The sequence below is a fragment of the Ptychodera flava genome, unplaced genomic scaffold (assembly GCF_041260155.1).
Source record: "Ptychodera flava strain L36383 unplaced genomic scaffold, AS_Pfla_20210202 Scaffold_58__1_contigs__length_828623_pilon, whole genome shotgun sequence".
Lineage (NCBI taxonomy): Eukaryota > Metazoa > Hemichordata > Enteropneusta > Ptychoderidae > Ptychodera > Ptychodera flava.
Genome location: NW_027248380.1, coordinates 715,216 through 724,808, shown reverse-complemented (window position 1 = coordinate 724,808; position 9,593 = coordinate 715,216). Strand labels below are relative to the sequence as shown.

The window sequence follows — 9,593 nt, the reverse complement described above, 5'->3', positions numbered from 1 at the left end:
CGCTCTGCGCCTGCACGACCCATAGACATGTGTCCATGAATATACACACGTCTATGGGGCGCACGGTGGTGCGTGTCACAGGCCTTTGACTCAATGCAAGCAAACCGTCACTAATGCAACCAGTATGATACAGTACATAATAGTCAATGTAGCCGTTTGTTTCTTGTACTTAAATTGAATCGTCGACACTTTTTGCAGACAAATGCAACAAGTATAATACAGTATATACTGGTTGCATGAGTGACGGTTTGGTTGCATTGAGTGGAATGCCTGTGGTGTTGTCACGGGCAAAGCAGCATAGGAGTTAAACACCCACACTTCGCTGGTGAAACGCTTGCTGTCAATGCTTCGTTAGTTTTACAGCATGATAATGGGTGTTATCGATGTGCTTCGGAAAGTTCCGTGTGAAAATGTGCTGGTAGTATGCGCCTCGAAAGTGCAGTGAAAGACTTAAACCTTTGCTCAAAATTTCCTCAAAATATCTTCCAACCATTTTCTTTCAACAACGAAAAAAAAATCGGGGGTCACCGTTGAAATTTTGATACTGGAGAAACTAATTTCCTAAGATTTACCGATACTTGAAATTCAAAATGGCCGTCATCCCTTTGTTATTTCTGTGGAGAAAAATAACATTTTCTATTTTTGAAAAACTAAGGCGGTAAAAATCTTTCTTACACAAAGAGTTTTGAAATGAGCCCCCACAAGTGGTGGATGTGGAAAAAATTGTAGAAGTTTGAGAGTCCAAATATCTGTCCCTTAGGCACATTCTACCATTAACGTTGTTTTCAAAAGACAATGTTTACTTTAGTAACGATGGTTTTACAGTACTCAAATAAGTGACCGTGCTTGCATAAATAGAAGTTTGAGGACAGAATGTAAGGTCATGGGAGTATAGCCAATTGCCGCGCTTCACAAATAAATGGAAACAACAACCTTCCTGATCTACTGATTTAATACATCAATACAAACAAATACAGCAAAATGCCTGTGTCTTAGAATATTGCTCTTCAGTCACTATTTGAAACTAATGACATTTGATAATCTTTCATTGCTACAATACAATGTTACCTCTGAGGAGGACGGTGAGCTCAGCTATGGACTTAGTCATTTGTAAATGAAAACTCATCTATTGAATTCTACAGTACTGCTGAATTCAATACTGTAATATTGGTTTTCATTCAAATCCATGACTCGTAAAAATGCTTGTACGAAAAGTAGCCATCGATCACCCCCCTCCCAACAAAAAAAAATCAAAACACCGGCCTTCGCCCTGTAATTTCTGTCCTAACCCTAATCGGAACGCGCGACTTCGAATAGGAAAGTTGTGCATCTTACAGTTCATCTGTCATACACCGACACGGATGTCAAATTTTCTTTCATATTCAGATTTCAAGTAGACTGATCATGAAAGATTCAGTCGTGTGCGGGCGCTCCGGCGCAGTGCGACCTATGACCCTTTACTACGACTGAAGGCACACTGTACTTGGCCGGGGCAAACTCAGAAGAAAAAAAGTACCGCCCACAACTAACATTACAGACTGCTCAAATATGTAAATCATGGTAGTGTAATTTGAATATTCACTACGTTGGCTATTTACGTACATATAATGACAATAATTAGTAAACAATGTGGGCGGTCTTGTTACCCTACATACTTTCAATTAACTCGTTCCTATAAATTTTGCTGGAGAACAGAATTTCAACACTGTGCCTTCAGACCAACGTAAAGTTGGCGTTATCCTCATCCTCTTCCTCAGCCTCGGGGGTGAGGATGACGCTACAGCGTCAGCTTCACCGGCGTCAGATCTGATTATTCCCGAATGCGTCTGATGGAATGGTAAGTGTGAAAACGACTTTAAAAATGTGCTCCAAGTTTCATATCACTGTAAATGTTAATCAAAACACAGTGGGGTATGTATTTCATATTATATCATACCAGTATATTGATGGTGCAAATACAGCGATCTGATTGGTCGAGACGCGACAAGAACCGTGGTATATTGGTGATATACCACGGCTGGCATGCGCACTGGCTCTCGGCTTGAGGAAAAGTCCTTTTATGACGTCCCATGCCAGAATTTCAATATACTGTTATGATATAATAGCAATAAATTACACCCAGCGACGGTATACCACTCGATTTTGACCATTTCACTTCATATATGCACTCGCTATAGCTCGTGCATATATGTCGTGAACTGGTCAAAATCTCGTGGTATACCAACGCTGGGTGTGCTTTATTGCTTAAATTTTAGTAACCTCTCCTCTAATATCCGTTTCTCACGATAACGCAACATTATAACGCAACATTCTTAGCCCTTAATTTCCTTAAAGTTCAAAGGTTGTATGTTTAATATCTTGACTTTTCAGGCCTCAAGTCATAGTTTTACCAGTTAATTGTTTTATATGTCCTTTGAATAATTAGGGCTTTTATATCGCCTGTCATGGTGGCGATTTTTACACATTTCGGACCACGTATACTTTTTTGCACCAAATTTTGGAAAGTCTTAATGCAAGAGTTGAGAGGATACCAGCAAACACATCCATGGATCCATGGACTGAAAATTACGAACATTCAAATAAACTAGTCTGTATGAGATATTCTAACGATAAAATATTACCTGCGAACCAGTTTTACGATTCAAAAGAAAGCTGAGAAAGAATAGAGTTGTTATTTTCTTAAGTTTTGGGCGAATTTTATCATTTATCCGTCATCGGGTACTTCGGCAATCTTCGGATACGACGCTGAAGCTGACGCTGAGTAAAGTCATTTTCACTGTAGACCAGTACGCGCGCACTCGGAGTATGTCATGTGGTTGCAAGCCTGTCAACCGAGTACCAGTAGGACGTTCGCCCTCTATGGTCACCTCTCTCGTCCGAACATGTTATGCAGAGTTGCATTGAACTTACAAGTATTACTGGTGAGACGGCGTGTGTTTTGCCTGAAAAAATTCAATAATTGTTCTGTTTTGGTAGAGCAATTGGGTGTGAATTTATTAGAATCTTTTTTTTTTCTCTGATGGTGAAACAAGACAGGAACAACAGTGACACAGGATCATGTTTTACTTTCCAAGATTTTATTCATTTCAACAATTCAAGATTACAACAAGTAACAACACAATTTTACATAATCAAACTTTCTAAGGTTAACAAAGGATGAAGAGTGAATAAAATTAACGTTTTCCTGTGGTAAAAATCTTACTTAGGGAGTTGTAATTATTTACGACCTTGGGGGGAGTCTGGGGAATTTCATAGTATTCTGAAATTTCGAGTAAATACCATGCCAACCCAAATGCATTTGAGTAACCCAGTCTCTAACACAGAAATTTTGACTGATCCCTCCCCTCCCCTCCCCACTTAGACCAGTTAAATACCAAGACATGTATTTGTAACATTTACAAAACTACAGCAATAATACAGACCTTTCATATCCTGCTGGAATATCATCAGTTACCTCATGACAGTTGAAAAGGTGTGACCGGCAAAAGAAAATTCAAAGTCACAATAAAATGTAGATACAAAAGCTCATGCTGTAACCACTATCCAACCATATAGTATTGTTTACCATACAGTATTATTTATATTGGATGGGTATCATGACAAGGTTTCCACTAAGATATCTGACAGGGCAGAATTTGAAAGTACAGGAGAACAGTCAGGAGGCTGGGGGGTGGGGCAGTGTCAGAGGAGTTGTACCCTCTCGTGTTGAAAATTTGAGATTGATGTGTGCAATAATGCAGTATGGTGCAATATGAGAGATGTTATCAATTTGTGTAAAACTGTTAGAACACCCAACAGGGGACAAGTGTGAGAGGCGTGTCCCTCTGCCACGTCGGAAATTTTGAGAAATTAATGAGTTCAATGATGCAGTCTGGTGCAATATTAGGTTTTTCTATTTGTTTTTACTAAGTAAAACTGTCAGAACACCCCAGGGGAGAGGAAGTGACAGGGGGTCGCATTAAGAATTTTGAGAAATTGATGAAATGGTGCAATCTGAGAGGTATTTCAATTCATTTTGTACCAAAAATTGAGCAACCCCCTTCTTTCTTTCCAATTTTGAACAACCTCCTTGTAGCTTTCAATTTTTTGAGTGACTACCCTCACATTCCTCTGACCCCCCCCCCAGGCCCTTATGTTAAATTACTCTAAAAGACCCATAAAAATATTCTTGATGGCCTTTAATTTGTGAACAACATGTACAGTAAAAGTGGTCAACTTTGATGCAGTCTTGCTGATGCATTTTATGAGGCTTGAACTCACAATATCTACATTACTAATTCGTACTAGCTTAGCAGTCATTAAAACCCCTACAAATAGGCGTTTCAACTAGCAGCGGCCTGGTATCTCATGTAGCTGTACTGTGATAATGTTCAAGAGAATCCATAGGATAGCTAGGTGTGTGCCTCAATCAGGCAAAACAACAGTTAGCAATATAACAACAGTAATAAATATCAATTTCTGCAAGTCATTTAAAATATACCACCAAGGGCACAGTATTGCTCCTATCTGACAAACAAAAAGAGGTATTCCTATTTCCACTTATTCACTCAAAATACTATTGTGTTTGCAAAGAGTTTGAACTTTCAATTTTCATGGGCAGAATTCCGTTTTAACAGCCACTTTTCAATTTTGTAGATCAACAATAAAAATTTGATGGTCCTTGCTTGAAATGTTAAGATTTACTCAGAGTCAAGTTATATACAAGTTTGTTTGTGTAAGTAAGTTTGTGTGGTGAAGTTACCTGATATTATCATTCATCACTCATCTTATTCAATCTACACATGATTTCACTCGGCTGCCTTCATCTTTGTGAAGATTTACTTAATTAAGTGATACCATGACAGGTTTTTTGTTTATGTAACATAATGTTTGGAACTGATACAAATAAACTGGAGTCTGTTTTATTGGTAAGGCGCATCTTGCCATATGCCTTCTTGTGGATTGAAATCCCTCATCAGTGTATGGGGTTTCCTCCATGAAATATTTGCTAAAGTTGATCCACTACATAAAACATAAGCTCACAACTTTTTCCTAGATCATATTTCACTACAAATTGGCATCAAATAAAACTACATTATTTTCAGTGTCTTCAAAATTGATTTACAAGGTATTCCGGTTGGAATAGGTCATTCAAGCTTGCGGACTAATATATTGGCTCCAAAAACAAAAAATCATTGGTTCCCCCAGTTTGAAAAATGATTTGGCTTAGGTAGTCTCCAGGGATTTTTATAAGAAAATGCAAAGCTATCAGATAAACACCAATGAGACAAAAGCACTTTTTGACCAAAATTGACAAAAATTGCTCCAAAAATACAAAATTTTGCATTTTCTCACTGTATAAAAATATCTGACTTAAGTCATCCTAAGGACCTGTATACTGAATATCAAAAAGTCTGACAAGGAGTTTTGAAGAAAAAAAATAGATCTACAATGACAAAAATAATCTCAAAAATACAAAGTTGCATATCTTGGCACGATTTTACAAAATCTTATTGCTGCCATCCTAAGGGACATGTATAATCAATATTAATGTGTCTGACCAGAACTTTTGAATGATATTTTTGGTTAAATATGACAATAATTGCCTTAAAATTTAAGTTTTAAAATATTTCATAACAATATGAACAAATGTCAATAAGGTTATCCCTGCAGAACAGTATCTTTAGATTTCTGTGGCAATACTAGAGTTTATTTGCTTCTTCAAGCATAACCATTCTTTTCCTTGACATAATGTAAACTTCAGCCTCCTCCAACAACACAATTGCGATGTAGTCTACAACAAACCTGGGTGAGAAAAATAGAAATATAGATATACTATTAATACATTTTTGTATATTTCAAATGCTATGCTGACAAGCTAAATATTGATTTTTTAGCAATCTTTTTGTAGTAAAATAACAACTTACAGTGGACAAATATAAATAATGAAAATAATATCAAAAGTAAGCATTACAGGCCCTCTAAATTTTTGAGAGTTGTAATATATAACTTACACAATTATCCCAAAACCATTCACAGGATACAGCTCAAGTTGTAACTACAAAATGGTACACCAATGTGAGTAGCAACATATGAACATAATACCCTACTTACATTGATGTTTCTTTCACATTCCTCTTCCATCTGTTGTTAAGGCAGTGTCATATCATTCAAAGATACTGTCAAAACAAACAGAAATCCATTATTACATCAGAATGAATAAACACTGTTAACAGACGTTTCATATTAAAAAGTATTCTTTTCTTAATACTCTCTGTTTTCAACAGACATGCCATAAACCTTCAAAAGACACAGTTTATGTTTTACTTTGCATATAAAAATGATATTAGTCTTGCAATGGTTATGTATAAGTGGAGCTGACAACAGTTGCCCCAAATGGGCAGTGACACATATGATTTGAATAAATATCACTTTTAACATGGTCGTCATTTCCTTCTTTTGGCAGGTTACATCTGAACATATTTTACAGTACATGATCCTCATACAAATTAAAATGCCTCTTATTCAAAATGTAAGAACTTTATTGCCAATCAAAAAAAGTTTTTGTTTAACAACATTTAAAGAAAATAATGTGAAAATTTCAGAAAGTTTGACCAAGTCAGTATGGAGTTAAATTTTGGAAATCTTGAAATTGGAAGAATAGTGAAGCCAGAAAATTGGGTGATTTGCAAACATTTGCAAAAATTAACACTTCTTTATCAAGCAACCTACGACTGCTTGACAGCCTTGAAGATGAACCCAAATAATAATATTTTAATCTTGGGTTAACAATTTCATTAAATTAAATGAATGTCTACAAAAAAGTGATTTTGGTGCAAAATACCCTGTGTTGGGTGCAGCGCCCCTGAATTAGCAAGTTTTATACCACTGCAAAGTCTCTGTGCAACCAGGCGACACATTCTGACTCAGCATGATCTAACAGCAGATTCCTGCATAAAATTTTGATTTGAAAACTTGAATCACTTTTTATTAGCATGAAAAGAGCAAAACATAGGAGAAACTTAGATGACAAAGCCTTATAAGGAAAGAGAGATGTACCACATGACTCCGTGCAACCAGGTGACACATTGTGACTCAGCATACTCCTAAAGCAGGCGACTGCATAAAATTTTGATTTTGAATCACTTTGTAATAGTATAAAAAGAGCAAAACCAATGAGAAAAATTAGCATTCACAGCCTTAGCACAGTAAGAGAGATGCACCAGAGTGTCCGAGCAACCAGGTGACACATGGTGACTCAGCATACTCAAAATGCAGTTCCTGCAAAAAATGTAGATTAGACAACTTAAATCAGTTGGCGATAGCATAGAAAGATGAAAACCAATGAGTAAACTTAGAAGTCACAGCCTTAGCACAGTAAGAGAGATGCACCAGAGTGTCCGTGCAACCAGGTGACACATGGTGACTCAGCATACTAAAAATGCAGTTCCTGCAAAAAATTTAGATTAAACAACTTAAATCAGTTGGCGATAGCATAGAAAGATGAAAACCAATGAGAAAACTTAGAAGTCACAGCCTTAGCACAGTAAGAGAGATGCACCAGAGTGTCCGTGCAACCAGGTGACACATGGTGACTCAGCATACTAAAAATGCAGTTCCTGCAAAATATTTAGATTAGACAACTTAAATCAGTTGGTGATAGCATAGAAAGATGAAAACCAATGAGAAAACTTAGAAGTCACAGCCTTAGCACAGTAAGAGAGATGCACCAGAGTGTCCGTGCAACCAGGTGACACATGGTGACTAGCATACTCCAAATGCAGATTCTGCAAAAAAATTTGATTAGACAACTTAAATCAGTTGGCGATAGCATAGAAAGATGAAAACCAATGAGAAAACTTAGCATTCACAGCCTTAGCACACTAAGAGAGATGCGCCAGAGTGTCCGTGCAACCAGGTGACACATGGTGACTCAGCATACTCAAAATGCAGTTCCTGCAAAAAATTTAAATTAGACAACTTAAATCAGTTGGCGATAGCATAGAAAGATGAAAACCACTGGGAAAACTTAGAAGTCACAACCATAACACAGTAAGAGAGATGCGCCGGAGTGTCCGTGCAACCAGGTGACACATGGTGACTCAGCATACTCAAAATGCAGTTCCTGCAAAAAATGTAGATTAGACAACTTAAATCAGTTGGCGATAGCATAGAAAGATGAAAACCAATGAGTAAACTTAGACGTCACAGCCTTAGCACAGTAAGAGAGATGCACCAGAGTGTCCGTGCAACCAGGTGACACATGGTGACTAGCATTCTCCAAATGCAGATTCTGCCAAAAAATTTGATTAGTCAACCTTAATCAGTTGGCAATAGCATAGAAAGATGAAAACCAATGAGAAAACTTAGAAGTCACAGCCATAGCACAGTAAGAGAGATGCACCAGAGTGTCCGTGCAACCAGGTGACACATGGTGACTAGCATACTCCAAATGCAGATTCTGCAAAAAAATTTGATTAGACAACCTTAATCAGTTGGCAATAGCATAGAAAGATGAAAACCAATGGAAAAACTTAGAAGTCACAGCCATAGCACACTAAGAGAGATGCACCAGAGTGTCCGTGCAACCAGGTGACACATGGTGACTAGCATTCTCCAAATGCAGATTCTGCCAAAAAATTTGATTAGTCAACTTAATCAGTTGGCAATAGCATAGAAAGATGAAAACCAATGAGAAAACTTAGAAGTCACAGCCATAGCACACTAAGAGAGATGCACCAGAGTGTCCGTGCAACCAGGTGACACATGGTGACTAGCATACTCCAAATGCAGATTCTGCAAAAATTTAGATTAGACAACTTAAATTAGTTGGCGATAGCATAGAAAGATGAAAACCAATGAGAAAACTTAGAAGTCACAGCCATAGCACTGTAAGAGAGATGCACCAGAGTGTCCGTGCAACCAGGTGACACATGGTGACTAGCATACTCCAAATGCAGATTCTGCAAAAAAATTGAATAGACAACCTTAGCCAGAGATATATGAGAAATCGTATCCTTGTGTTACAAGCCTACGATCAAGAATCGAACAGACTACTATACTTGTACTCACTTGCTTCGAAATGGCACAAATGAAAACGTGCTTTGACAACCAGAGCTAGCACAAGGTATCAAGAATGCAAGGAATTACCCATGCTTGGACTTTCAACTCTGATCTTTGACATCGAAACATAACCAAATATGGGTGTGTCATAGCCAACAACCACATGACATATTTACAACCAGATGACAGGACTCCAAAACGCGCGTACTCCCTCTATCCATTTTCAGCGTCAGCTGGAAAGGTCACCTGAGGCTGAGGCTGAGGCTGAGGATGACGCCAACTTTACGTTGGTGTCCTTCAGTCTTAGTGAAGGCTAGGTCGCAGTGCGCTGGAGCGCCCGCACACAACTGAATCAGGCGTCGAAGAATGGGGGATTTTTCTGGTACGTGCGTCTCCCCGACTCAGAAAAACGCCGACATTGCGGAAAAAAACTTTGTCTACTAAAAATGTCAACACAAATGCCCTGCATAAGTATAAAATGTATCATGTAAGTCATTGAAAAAAATCGATAGTTATGTGACAAATTTCACCCTTTGAAACCCTTTTCACTT

The 9,593-nt window shown here is 37.8% G+C and overlaps 1 long non-coding RNA gene across 1 annotated transcript; it reads right to left on the bottom strand.

Moving 5' to 3' along the window:
- Nucleotides 1–4,163: 4,163 nt before the first annotated feature.
- On the bottom strand, nucleotides 4,164–9,231 carry LOC139128550 (uncharacterized). Its single transcript, XR_011551333.1, has 3 exons — nucleotides 9,052–9,231; nucleotides 6,094–6,158; nucleotides 4,164–5,784 (listed from the first exon to the last, which is right to left on the bottom strand). It is a non-coding gene; the product is annotated as an uncharacterized lncRNA (long non-coding RNA).
- Between the last annotated feature and the right edge of the window lie 362 nt (nucleotides 9,232–9,593).